This window comes from Euprymna scolopes, chromosome 12 (assembly GCF_053919585.1).
Source record: "Euprymna scolopes isolate OS-2025 chromosome 12, ASM5391958v1, whole genome shotgun sequence".
Classification (NCBI taxonomy): domain Eukaryota; kingdom Metazoa; phylum Mollusca; class Cephalopoda; order Sepiida; family Sepiolidae; genus Euprymna; species Euprymna scolopes.
Window position 1 is genome coordinate 154,069,841 of NC_136493.1, and position 15,680 is coordinate 154,085,520.

General features: G+C 33.2%; 1 protein-coding gene across 1 annotated transcript in view; it reads left to right on the forward strand.

The window, feature by feature from the left end:
• LOC145291568 (aquaporin-11-like) overlaps window positions 1–15,680 on the forward strand; it is a 191,304-nt gene that overhangs the window by 486 nt on the left and 175,138 nt on the right. The gene's annotated exons all lie outside the window — the stretch shown is intronic.

The window sequence follows — 15,680 nt, forward strand, 5'->3', positions numbered from 1 at the left end:
AGCTGGAGGGAAGATATGGGGATGCATATTTTTTCCAACAGTATCAGTGAAAGTAATAGGTGCTTGTACAGATTAGTAATGTTTTAAACTAACGCATTTCAGATGAAAAAATTATTACAAAACATTATTACGTGTCATGTCGAAATTAAAATTTTAAAAATACGAAAAAATGATGGAGTAGAAAAGAATTTATCAAGTTTTATCGTATGTTTAATGCGGAAGAGCTGTGCGACCAATTCAGTATGATAAACTGACTTATCTCCCTTGACTTAAATTAGGGGCCCGCCATTTTTAAACAAAAAAATTCAGAATGTAACTGTGGACGATTTTTTTTTTTGTTGTTAAAAGTACATCTAGCACATGTACTGGATCATTTTTCGTAATCTTGGGAATTTATACTAATTTCGACATAGCACATTAATACGTAATAATGTTTTCACCTGAAATGCGTTGGTTTAAAAGATCGCCACTCTACACAAACACTAAATGATACAGTAATCCCGATGCAATTCGAACTAAGCACTCCGAGATTAGAGTCTTGTGTCCGGAACCACTAATCCACACAAATTTCATTACTGTTTCGTACATAATGAAGTATGCATGTCGACATATTGCCCCCCCCCTGTAATTCAATAATTTCCTCTGTGTCAAGCGAATGGAAGATTACTTTTTCAATTATTTTTGCGATGCTCTTGACCAATCGGCATTCCCTTTACAAATTTTTTTCCTTTTCGTTTTTTTCAACTAGTTCTGCAGGTTATTATCATTTGAGAATTGTTTACACGAATTCACATGTAATAATTACTTAAAAAAAAAGAGTTTTGCATTTAACGACTGAAAAAAATAACGTTATTTTTTAGAAACCTATTATTTAACATACGGAGAGAGGAGGGTGTTTTGTAACTATTTTGTACTTTCATCTAACAATTTAATAAAAAAAAATTGCATGGGTCGTTAAATGCAAAAAACATTAAAAACGTCGTACTCTTCTTCTTCTACAATACTAGCCTGGGTGCTCGGCGTTGCTCGGGTGTTTGTAGGTGTGTGTTGAGCAAAAAAAAAAAAAAAAAATGTTGTAGTAGGCAGGCAAGCAGGCAGGCAGGCAGGCTCGAACCCGTGACCCGAAGGCGGAAAAGAAAGTAGAGGGCAAAAAAAAAGGCAGGCTCGAACCCGAACCGCGAAGGAAAAAAAGAAAAAAAACGTGACGCGTTAGCTGTTGCGCCCATCGCCAAACAAGAAGCGAAATAGGTTTAAATTAAGGCTAGACAATCGAAAAGAAGCGATGACTTTCGAAAATATCGACTAAAAAAGCGACCCCTTCCTGCAGAAAAGTAACAAGTTGAGGGTGAAAGAATTAATGTTTTTGGAAAATTTTTCGATATTTGTTGTCCGAAGTGTCGATCTTCAAAATGATATCAATATTGTGAAAATCCGTCGCCTCTGTCGAAAGTTTTTGCGAGGCATACATACATACATACATACATACATACATACATACATACATAAATACATTTAAACAGACAGGTGAGATTTATATCATAGATAAATCTCACCTGTCTGTTTAAATGTATGTATGTATGTTTGTATGTTTGCATAAAACTTTCGACAGAGTCAACGTATTTTCACGTGCTCGGTATCATTTTGAAGCTCAACCCTTCAGACGACAAATATCGACAAAAAATTGGCTAAAAACATTAATTCCTTCACCCTGGGCACTTTTCTACAGGAAACGGCCGCTTTTTTTCGCCGATATTTTCGAAAGTCATCCCCCCTTTTCAATTGTCTAGCTTTAATCTAAACCTACGTCACTCGCGGTGTGGCGATGGGCGCAACAGCAAGGCGTCACGTTTTTTTTTTTTTTTTTCCACACTCTTTTCCTCCTTCGCGGTACGGGTTCGAGCATACCTGCCTACTACCATTTTTTTTTTGCTCAACACCCCCCCCCCAAACACCCGGACAACGCCGCACACCCAGGCTAGTAAATTAATAAAAATAATGACGGAGGGGGAGGGGGGCGACAGACCGAACTTTTCTTAACGTGAAAAGTCGCAAAAAATAAATAAATAATATTTATTAATGAATGAATAAATAAATAAATAAATAAATAAATAATAATAATAATAATAATAATAATAATAATAATAATAATAATAATAATAATAGCAGCAGCAGCAGCAGCAGCAGCAGCAGCAGCAGCAGGGGGGGGGGCTGAAGGAGCCAACGTCTAAACGAGGTCGTAAATCGGTTCTAAAAATTGTGGATCGATTTACTAGAACGTTGTATGTGAAACTGAACCCCCTTCCAAATCTTTAAATATTGATTTCTTTTTTCAATTTTTAAAAATCTGATAGCTTAGTGTTCAATCGATAATAATCCACAGAAAAAGTTGAAGAAAAGACAAAAAAAAAAAAAAAAATTGTAAGGGAGTGCCGATTGTTTTTTTTGTTTTTTTACCGATCTTTTTTTTTTTTTTTTTATTACATTTTCACCCCAAACAAGGCACATTGCCACTTTGGTGTAGGGGGCTACTATCAGGGGAAACATCTACTGGGGTACTATGTAGGGATTAGGGCAGCAAGATGTTGGTTCACGTTGCACTTGAACTTATGCATGTCAGTACAGTTGGGGAAGCAGTGACCTGGAATGGAATTCCAAAGTCTAGCAGTTCTGGGGAAGAAACTACTGGAGTAGAAAGATCTTTTACATCTAGGGATCTCTACAGTGTGGGGGTGGGATTTTGCAGCTTGTCGGGTCTGTCGAGGGTGTTCACGTCGTGGGGGCACAAGTGCTTGCAGTTCTTCAGAGCATTCACCATTATAATACTTGTAGAACAGGCAGAGGGATGCAACGTTTCGACGATGGGACAGAGGCTGAAGTTTAGATGTCAGTTTAGGGCCTATCAGATTTGCGACTCTCTTTTGAACCCTGTCGAGGAGCGAGAGACTAGTAGCCGATGCACCAGCCCAAATATGACAGCAATACTCCATACATGGGCGAATAGTGGCCTTATAGAGGTACAGGATACTTTCAGGTGTTAGAAGTTTTCTAGCACGGTAGAGAGAGCCCACCTTCCTTGCAGCGGCCCTGGCAATGCCCTCGATGTAATTGTTCCAACTCATGTTTCCTGTGAACGTTAGGCCAAGGAGCTTGAGAGACGTACTCTCAGATAAAGAGTCGTTGGCCGTTGCTATAGGTGGTAGAGAAGGTTTCTTGTAATTATTGAATGAAACCAGTTTTGTCTTGGTGGCATTGAACGTTACCATCCTCTAGTGTTTCTGCCATTACTTTAGATATATGTTCATTTGTTTTCCTGTCGTGCCTGCTATAGAGTGTGGTGTCATCAGCATATATACCCATCTCAGAGGCAATTTTGTCGGGGAGGTCATTTATGAATATCAGGAACAGCAGAGGTCCAAGGATAGATCCCTGGGGCACTCCCGCATTCATATCATATTGTTTAGATGTACGACCGTCGAGGACAACCTGGATTTTTCTCTTATCTAAGAAGGATTTAATTATGTTAAGTATTCTACCAGTGATACCGTAAGATCTAATCTTCCTGAGGAGACCCTCATGCCATACCCTGTCAAAAGCCTTAGATATATCTAGAGTTACCGCTCTGCCCTCTCCCGCTTTGTCCAGTGAATGGTATATGCGTTCTGAGATTACAGTGAGGATGTCTGCCGTGGAACGGGCTTGTCTAAATCCATATTGATGGTCGGTCAGAAGTTTAGCATCTGTAAGGTGCTGGACTAGAGCATGGTTAATTAAGGTCTCAAATATTTTGGCAAAAAGTGGGAGGAGGCTAATAGGGCGATAATTTAATGGGTCAGTTCTTTCGCCAGAATTCTTGAATACTGGTACCACAGAAGCAGTTTTCCAACAGCTCGGAAAGCAAGATTCATTAAGGCATTTGTTGTAGAGTTTGGAGAGAACTGGAGCTACTTCGGCTGAGCACTTTTTTTGATCTTAAAGTTTTTTTTTGTCGAACTCTGGACTCATCATATAATTCTGAACGCAATTCGTCATCGAAACCTTGGGGTTAGATTGATCAGTCCGCTATTGTAAAGTATAATGGACATTTCGGTGCCTTTTCAGACCCGGCGGGGGGGCCTATGAAAAAGCAAACCTAAAGGAAAATCTGTATGATTTACGTACTGGTGACGGAAAGAAAATGTCATATTCCAAAAATAACGTAAATGGATTATATTTTTATTTTTAAATAAGAAAATCAGATTTTTTGGCAAAGCTATGAGCGACAATCTCGCAACGACACCTTGAAAACAGTTTGAAGTAACAAGGAAGATAACTCCAAATTAATTCATACTTGCAAAAAAAAAAAAGTTCTTAAAATGATTTATTTAAAAAATAAAGCTGGTTGATTAATTTACGTGATTTTTGGTGTATGATATTTTCTTTCCGTCACAGGTACGAACATCATAAGGATTTTTGGTACTTGTACAGTTTAAAATGAAGACACTAAAAAATAAAAATATTGAAAAAAGTTATTTTGTACGAACTCGTTTCGGAATTAAATTTTCATACAAAAAAAAACAATTAATTTTATCAAATAGTTTTTTTTTTAGAGAGGAAAATCAAATTTTAATGAAATCGATCGTATTGCCGCCATCTTGCCTATTTCGCGAACGAGGAGAGAGGTATCTTTAAACGAAAAAAAGTGATTAACAAAGGACAAAATGAAAAAAGTGATTAACAAAGGACAAAATGAAAAAAGGATATAAAAAAAAAGACAGAAACTCTGTAAAATATTTGTCTACGTATTTTTTCCTCCCATGTTTCAAAACAATCTCGTCAAATTTTGACAAATTTTAAGCGGTGATTTTTTGGAGTTAGTTCTCCTGACGCCCCCGTCCTCATCCATGAAAAACAAGATGGCCGCGACTCAATCGATCTAATTAAAGTTTGATTTTCCGCTGTAAAATACAAACAACAACAAAAAAGTACTTGATCAAATTAAATGATTTTTTGTCCATAACGAGTACGTACAATATAATTTTTTTTGGTCAATATTTTCATTTTCTAACGTCTTGATTAAACTGTACAAGTACCGGATTTTTGTTTAGTTTTGTTTTTTCGTACGGAGGACACATTTTTAAAAATTTATATTGTTTATATTTCGCCTACTGTGATGCAGAATAATAAGCGACTCGAAGTCTATACTAAACATTAAACAGCATCAGATAAAAAATTCGAATTTTTACTTAATTATTCTTGTGCATAAAATAAATAAAATGTTATTGTTCCATTGTTTTGAATTTAGTTTTAGTTTTATAAAAAAAAGTACTTCTGCAGTACGCGAACGGCGCCATTATTAGGGGGCGATAACTCCAATTTCTTCTTGGTCAAATGAATAATCAAGAATTCTTTTTACACAAAATATTTGAAAACCAAAACATTTATTGTATAAAAATGTATCAAAATATAATTGTAAAAACGTTTATTAAAAAGTCTGCGTAAGAAAATATAATTTTAATAAAACAATTTAGAATTAAAGCAACATTGGATTTTTTTTTTAAATAAATACTTTTTTTCGAACAAATAAATAATTTTAACGAACGTTTTTCAAATTAAAGCAACTTTGAAGGGTCAACAACAAATTTATAATTTAAATAAAATATTTTTCCGAATTAAAGCAACATTGGATTTTTTTCGTCTCCTGTTCTTTGACCGAAAAGCGTCACTTGGCGACAGTTTAATGAAACACACCAAAAGTCTGCATAAGAAAATATAATTTTAATAAAAAATTTTTTGAATTAAAGTAAAATTGGATTTTTTCCGAACAATTTAATAATTTAAATGAAATATTTTTTGAATTAAAGCGACATTGGATTTTTTTCCCGAAACATTTTTTTAAATTAACGTAAAATTGTCACTAACGAAATATAGTTTAATTTTTTTTGTGGCACCTGTTGAAGGGTCAAAAAGTTACACACACACACACACACACACACACACACACACACACACACACACACACACACACACACACACACACACACACACACACACACACACACACACACACACACACACACACACACACACACACACACACACACACACACACACACACACACACACACACACACACACACACACACACACACACACACACACACACACACACACACACACACACACACACACACACACACACACACACACACACACACACACACACACACACACACACACACACACACACACACACACACACACACACACACACACACACACACACACACACACACACACACACACACACACACACACACACACACACACACACACACACACACACACACACACACACACACACACACACACACACACACACACACACACACACACACACACACACACACACATGTATATATGTATGTATATATATATATTATAGTCTTATTTTTAAAATTGATAAACAATTTGAATGGAATGAAATGAATGAACTTGGTCGATTTATTGTCACTATTCTTTGACTGAGAAGTGCCACCCAGCGACAGTTTAGTGAAGCACACAAAAATGGTACCGTCCGTGTAATGCAGAAGTGCCAAAGAATATATTGCTGTATGAAATATTTATTGATTTCTTTATTGTTTTTAGACAAATAAAATATTTTTTAATCCGACACTATTTGCTACGAACTTTGAGTCGCCTGTTCTTCTGCTTCACCCGGACTACTATCCTCATCTTGGTCGGTATATTCGTCAAACAAAAAATAAATAAAAATTAAAAAAAAAAAAAGGTCGGAGGTTACAGCAAATATGAATATAAGAACCTAACCACGGTAAGAATAGCAGTTTGAATGAATGGTGTTTATTCAAAATTGTACTTATGGCGGTAATTAAAAGTAAACAAAATACAGAAAAGCCGCATGGTGTACGTACCAGACACGGAACGAACATGTCATATTCCAAAAATCACATAATTTGATCAAATAGTTTTTCATTCAAGAAAATCAAATTTTACGACTAAGCGAGTCGTCGGGCATAGTGAAAACCGATGAAATAAATAAATAAATAAATAAATAAATAAAGGGAGAGGCAACTCAAATTGATGTGTCGAGGTAAAAATCAGCCTTATGTTTGATACAGTTTTGTAGTAAAATCGCTAACACTCGTAAATTTTGATTTTCTTTGTTAAAAACTACTTGATCGATTTACGCAATTTTTGGAATATGATATTTTCGTTATGTAACGAGTATGTACATCAAAAAGATTTTTTTTGTATTTTCTGTACTTTTAATTGCCACCATAAGTTCCAATTTGAATAATCACCGAATAATTCAAATGATGTAAACAACCAATCTTCAGTTAAAAATTCGACACACACTTTTATTTATTTATTTATTTATTTATTTTTTATTTACTTTTTATTTACTTTTTAAACAAGCGGAGTTTAATTTCATGCTGCAAACGTGACATACTCAGCATTCCTGAAGAGTGTGAAAAATCAGTTTAGGCTTTAGAGGTCAAAGCTCCATGGGGTGGGCGGAAAGGATTCACATTGCCCCCTCCCCTCAAAATGATTTATACTTGAAGCTAACAAGGATTCTTTGGTACTTGTATAGATTAGTGATGTTTTAAACCAACACATTTCAGGTGAAAACATTATTACATACTTCGAAATTAGTATGAAATCCAAAAATTATGAAAAATAATCCAATACAAAACATCACCCACAATTACGTTCTGATATTTTGTGTTTAAAAATCTAGGACCCCTAATTTAAGTCAAGGGAGATAAGTCAGTTTATCATACTGAATTGGTCGCACAACTATTCCGCATTAAAACATATGATAAAACTTGATAATTTTTATTTTTTACTTGTAATTTTTTTCTACTGGATCATTTTTTGTAATTTTCAGAATTTTTACCAATTTCGACATAACATATAAGTATGTAATAATGTTTTCACCTGAAATGCGTTGGTTTAAAAATCAGTAATCTACACAAGAAGCATCGTTGTTTGCAACCCATGAGATACGTGTGTGTATGTTAATATGTGTTTGTGTACTTACTTGTCCATGTTGCATGTGTGCGTACGGTGTGTGTATGTGTGTGTGGGGGGGGCTGTTTTTTTTATAAAGATGGTGGCTAATAATGGTTAATATTAAGCGAAATAAGCTTTTTGGTTGAATTTGATTTGATTTGTAATTTTTGTACTTAAACGTGGATCGCATTCAAATCTGATAATGATTCGTGTAATGATGACGTTTAATTGTATAATAATAGTCACGCCACAACTCTAACATTGACTTGTTAATTCATTACACACACACACACACACACACACACACACACACACACACACACACACACACACACACACACACACACACACACACACACACACACACAGAGTATCCCTAATAATGCTGGCTTAAACACATGAGAGATAACGAAATATCTAGGTCATACGTGTGACATGAAGAAACAAAAAAACAAAACAAAAACAACAACAACAAAAATAAAGAACGAAATCTTAGGAACAGTAATAATGATATATTCGCAACCAAAATCATGACAAAGAATTTAAAAAATCACGTGGCGAATATACTCGTTGAACCAAGAGAAATGTAAACAATTGCACTTAAAGGGGCGTTTAGAATATTTAAAAGCTCTAAAAGATTGGAGCTCAGACGAGCACTTGCCATATCATTTATGGTTCCTCCTCTCAACACTTTTACAAGAAACACTCATCTCCCTGCAACCACTGTCGATAATTTTCCCCACTCTTTATCTGTGCCTAAACCTAATTACATGAACAAAGCTTCTTTCTTAGAACTGCACGCCTGTGGAACTCTCTTCCGTTTCCCTGCTTTCCAGCTGACTACAATATGGTCGTCTTCAAGACCAACGTAAACAAATTCTTGATGAGTTGTCCCCTTAGGTAATCCAATTTACCAAATTTCCACTACTAACGATTGCTGATATTGCTCCATTGACTACTGTACACTCATTAACCGTTATCCTCGAGTGGCCTCCAGGCCTTGATAAGTGGTGGCTCCTTTGAAAAAAAGAAAAGAAAAGAAAAGAAATATCTCTCGGTTGGAGGTACTGAATTAGCAGATGAATGTCTGGCATCTGGTAGGATGATCTTTCGCAGCAAAATTAAATAAGAAAATTAAACACACACACGCACACACACACGCACGCACACACACGCACGCGCGTGCGCGCGCGCACACACACACACACACACACACACACACGAAAAAACCATAACTCGGATCTCATTAAATGAATCAACTCTAAACCAATTTCACTTTCATCACGGAATACATGTAAGAGTACTTTATTAGGTACCATATAATTTATTTTCGACAGTAAACAGGATAATACGTATGCTGCTTTTTGATTGATTCTAATTTGGGTGTCGGTAATATCATTGGACAAACAATATATTTAGTCTACGGGGATGGGAATAAACAAAGAATACCACACAGATATTCTACATGATTTATACTTGCGTAATATTTGCGTACAAAAGTTATAGTAAACACAAACCTCTTTCTATAATATTTATATATATATATATATATATATATATATATATATATATATATATATATATATATTTGTTTATAAAAAATTGCCTACTAAAGTCCTCTTTCAATGTTTGGTCTACAGACATGAAACTTAATATATAGGGTATTTACTATCTCCGTGGATTAAATAAAGGATTCCGTTCGATATTCCATGCAGATTTCTAAGTTCGACGGAGAGATTCCCGTATACAACAAGATACACTTGATGAAGGTTGGAAATTACAGCAACCGAAACGCTGTGAAAATAACACTCAAGATGAGAACAGTAGTCCGAAGAATCCAAATAATACGATTTCTGGATTTAGTTCATCATTTGCTTTTTTGTGTTTTATTTTTTATTGTTTTCTTTTCTTTTTAATATATTCTTGTTACACTAAAGACGATTTTGATAACCCGACCCCAAAGTCTGACAATAGGTTACCCTCTCTCCATCCTCAGATACGTAATACCCCTACCTCCACCCCATTCGCACCAAAACAACGCCAGTTTGTTAGCCGGGTAGACGCGTATCGGAAATAGAAAACAGTCTCCATATCTTAATGATTCACTAGGGCCATGTAGACACGAAGCCGCCAGTATCTACCGGATTGGCCATGTGAACAGTTTTACACCAAACCCAACCATCCACACAACATCCGATATTCTTTCAAACAAACGAGGAAATCATAAATGCTGTGCTTTTCTAGTAAGTTTATCGATCGATCTGCGAATAGATAGACACACATTTCGTCCGACTAAAGTACAGCTCACCCTGTTGTTGGCACCCGATAATTTAGGTTTATATCTGGGAGAATTACGGAGGTAATCCCTCAAGAATTCAAATATGCAAACAATTTTTAAGCTCCAATTTTTAAATAGAAACAGAAATTATTAAAATGCTTCCGTACAATATAAGCGTTTAGTGACGAAAATTTTATTACAAACATTAACGTGACAGACTACAGAAAATATTATTTATCACTTATGCGTGACAGACTAACGAAAATTTTATTTCAAGCATAATTTTGACAGACCAATGTAAATATTACTTAAACTTAAGTATGGCAGGCGAACCTAAATGCTATTCTAAACTAAAGCGTGACAGACCAACGTTATGAGACAAGACAATGTTATTTGAAACTTAAGCTGACAGACCAACGAAATTGTTATTTCAAACTCAAGCTTGAAAGCCTGCTCTTCAGACAAAGCGATTTTTTTAGAGAGATTTTTGGACATTTCTAAAATAAGATGCACCAATCAACCTGCGCAATAATGGAATGGAAATGCAATGGAAATAATTTTTTACCAGAAGTATGACTGTTCATTCACAGCAAGAACTCGTTTTGCTATCACAACTGAAAAGAGCTTTTCTTTTTTCATCCCTGTGTTTAGTCAGGCTAAATTTATATGGACAGAGTTTCTATTCAATAACTTTCCCTTTGTTGAACACATTGCCACGAGATTGCTTCCCTGTAGATCACAACATGGTCGTCTTCAAATGCAATGTCGACAAATACCTGCCAAAAAATCGTCCGCACTGCAAATCAAATTTTACCATTTTCAATCCTCTCATAATATTCTTTATCATTCAACTGACAACCAATCCACCCCATTAGCCCTTTTTCTCTAGCAGCTTTTGTCCTTGATAAGTTGTGACTCAAACATGTGTGACCAACGAAAATCTCTAAGAGTGAGAGACTCGTGGTAGATGCACCAGCCCAGATGTGGCAACAATAGTCCATGCATGGGCTAATGGTGGCTTTATAGAGATACTTCGGTGTGAATAATTTTCTAGCACATTAGGAACGCACATTCTTTGCAGCAGCCTTAGCAATGTCCTCAATATATTTGTTCCAATTCATGTTTCCTGTGAATGTTAAACCGAGAGTTTGAAATATGGCCTTCCCGGTACAATGTTTTTTGTCATAATACACATACACATATCTCTGTTCCTCTCTCTCTCTCTCTCTCTCTCTATATATATATATATATATATATATATATATATAACAAAGTCATATATATATATATATGACAAAGTTATATATATATATATATATATATATATATATATATATATATATATAACAAAGTCATATATATATATATATATATAACAAAGTCATATATATATACCAAAGGTACTAAAGTTTTTTTTCTGATAAAATACAAAAATAATTATCAAATAACTTTTTAAATATGGTCACTAAAACTAGATTGCAAGCTAGGTCTGGGCAGTCCTCAGAACTAGTGAGTTCCCCTAGGGCTTACCACCCAAGGAGGTCGGAGATGTCTCGACAGGGTCAAGCCGTTGTCATTAGTAATATAGAAGTAGGAACTCCTTCTTTCGAAGTGGCAAATGGGACTTGTTCGGCCGAAAATAATTTTAAGGTTGCTCCTTGTGGAGCACCCTTATGTAAAACTTGTAATATTCTCATAACATCTAAAGAATATAAGTCAAATGTGACTAATAAAATTTACTATGTTGTAAATCATTCTAAAGAAGATTTGTCATGTAGGTCCCAAAATTTGGTCTACCTGTTGTCCTGTAAAAACTGTAATTTACAATACGTAGGAGAAACTGTAATGCCTCTAAATAAACGAATGAATTTGCATAGGACTAGCACTAAGGGATGTATTCATGTTGTTAAACATTTTAAAGAAACCTGTAGTCAGTCGTCTTTTTCCGTGCAAATAATTGAAAAATTTAAATGTAATGGATATAATAGTCTAGGTAATGTAGATAACGATATCCTAAGGATGCGTCAGGATAAGGAAGACGATATAATTAAAAAAATGCGAGTAATTTACCCATATGGGTTGAATAGTAAAGTTAAAAAAAATAACCTACAAGATTCTGAAATTATAGGTAGATTATATCCAGCTTTGCCTCGCTACGGTATTAGAGATAGAACTCATGTTAATAGAAATAATAGAAAATCAGTTATTTCATGTGAGGATTTTTTTAGTAAAAGTAAAGATATAATTATTAATAAAATTTATGAGTCGTTCAATTATATAAGAAAATTGCTTAATCAAACAAAAAAGAAAGTTTTGAAGGAAATAGCATCTAAAATATTATTACAACCGGATATGATATATAAGAAGGACTATTTCATTCAATGGTATGAATATATTCTAGATATAATTGACACTAAATTATATAAGCCACCAGGGAACGATATAAAAAAGAAACCTAAAAATGTTTGTGTAGTTTTGTATGAAAATAAAGGTTTTGATGATGTAAATTTACCTAAAATATTTAATAAACAAAAAAATATTCAATTACTACCAAATGAGTTCCAGAAAAAAGATCAAAAACCAATAGTTACATATAAACTAGGGCCAACAATACGCAATAAGATTTTTAATTATAAGAAAACGGTAGAACATATAAATATAAAAGATAATAATATAAATATTCCAGAATGTGAATGTAATTCCTCTCCGTTCTGTAATAATGAGATAAAACATGTAATTACAGGAGATTTAAATATAGTAAATAATCCTAAATTAAGAAAACTACTTAGTAAGGGTCCAAATTATAGAGAACCTAAATGCCTAAATTACACTAAATGCGTTAAAGAAGTTACTAAAGCACTAGAAGGTTTTATTATGTCTATGGTAAAGAAATATAAATTAGCACAGTCTACGTTTGATGCATGGAAAAATAGTATAATTGAATGCGTAAATAAAAAGGTTAAACATATAAAACAATTTAAACGCCCTAGAAAAACCAATCCTCTTTTAAAAAATTCAGAAATACGGGAGGAACTTAAAATACTTCAAGAAAAGTTCGTAATAGTTCCGATTGATAAAGCGGCAAACAATATAGCCTTTATATGTAAAAAATATTATATACAACGGTTATTGATAGAAGTAGGACTTATAGGAAACGATTCGGATACTTATAAAGTAAGTAATAGTAATTTAGATAGTATTATTTTGAATAATAGTATTATTAATGAAAAAGTAGGATTAAAGTTAGAAGATAAACACAAAAATCTTCCATGTATGTATTGGATACCTAAAATGCATAAAAATCCAGTTGGGGCTAGATTTATTGTAGGTTCAAAGACGTGCATCACTAAACCTCTAAGTAAAGCTATATCTAAAATATTTAAATTAATTATAAATCAAATAAATAATTTTCACCTGAAAAGTAAATTCTATAGTAATATAAATCTATTTTGGGTAGTAAATAATTCAAAACCAGTGAAAGAAAAATTAGATAAAATAAATTCCAGAATAAAAGCAAAATCTATAGCTACTTATGATTTTAGTACGCTATATACTAAAATTCCGCACGAAAAACTTATAAAAGAATTAAATGATACTGTAGATTTGGCTTTTCAAGGTGGAAAAGGTAAATATATAGACTTTTCAAACTCTAATGCTTTCTGGTGTAAAAATAAAAATAGCAAAACTAGTATTTCTAAAGGTATTTTAAAAATGCTTGTAAGCCATCTTATTAAAGAATGCTATTTTCAAATAGGAAATAAAATATTACTCCAAACGATAGGTATCCCAATGGGATTGGATCCGGCACCATTTTGGGCAAATTTGTATTTACATAGACTCGAGTATATATATATGTCATCATTATTAAAAACAGATATATCTAAAACATATAACTTTCATGGGTGTAGGAGATTTATAGATGACCTTATATGCATAAACGATAATGATGAATTCGAAAAAAATAAACATCTTATATATCCAAACGAACTAAAATTAAATTGTGAACATAGAGGACAACAGGCTACATTTCTGGATTTAGATATAAAAATTGAGGATGGAATTTTTCTTTATAAAATATTTGATAAAAGAAACGCTTTCCCCTTTAAAATAGTACGTATGCCCCATAAGGATAGCACCTGCCCCGTTTTTGTGTTTTATGGAACCATTATGTCAGAGTTTTTGAGAATAGCTCGCGTTACTCTAAAATTAACAGATTTTATACCACCAGTTTCTAGCTTAGTAATAAGGATGATAAAACAAGGTGGAGATAAAAATAAAATATTTAAACAGTTAAACAAAGCATTTGTTCGTTATCCTGATGCTTTTGAATCGTTTAAGATAAACCAGATTATATTGATAAAGGAAATCCAAAACTATATTAGCAATGTATAAATGTATTTATAATTACATATAATAAATTTATATAGTTAATAAAAAAAAAAAAAAAAAAAAAATGTATATATGTAAAAATAAAATATTTTTAACCTTTATATATCTAATTTTAAATAAATAAGAATGTAAATATACAAACTACTAACTATAGTGGGGGTGATAAGTAGTTAAATGGATTAATCCAAATCTTATAAATACAAGAATGATAAATTAAAAAATTAAAAAATGTATCCATTTTAAATGTGGAAATTGATGAATCGCACAGGTAAGAAATTCATTTTTATACTATGAAAAGGTTAGTAATTACAATTAAGAATAGGAAATTGGGGAAAAAACATTTTTGTAACTTGTCTTCTTCCTAAGATTAAGGGTGGTGGTGTTTGATCAACACTGCTGGGGAGCCATGATGTAATACACTGTTTTGTTTTTAAATCCCCGAAACAGTGTTTCATGGTAAACAACTGATGATCCCTTAAAAAATATAAAAATTGGTATTATAGTAAATTTGAGAGTTGATGCAGTGATTGCAGGTGATTAAATGACTTACTGACTAGATGTTTTTTTTTGATGAATGATAAAAAATAATTTTTTGTGTGGTTTCAAATGTTAAAAACTTCAAAGACTATATATATATATATATATATATATATATAACAAAGTCATATATATATATACCGCTTATACGAAAGCAAAGTTTGCATATATATATATATTTATATATATATATATATATATATATATATATATATATATATGCAAACTTTGCTTTCGTATAAGCGGTATCGCCTGAAGAGGTCTTTAGTTACTGGAAATTAGCTGACCGAAACACGCTCATGGTTGTGTAGCAACATATTACTACTTATGTAAAAACAAATAAATAATATACTTTGCTCTACTTCGGTATTGAGCATTGTATTAACCTCGTTCAACTACATTGCTTACTTAACCTCTGGAAAACGATAACCTCAGATTATATATATATATATATATATATATA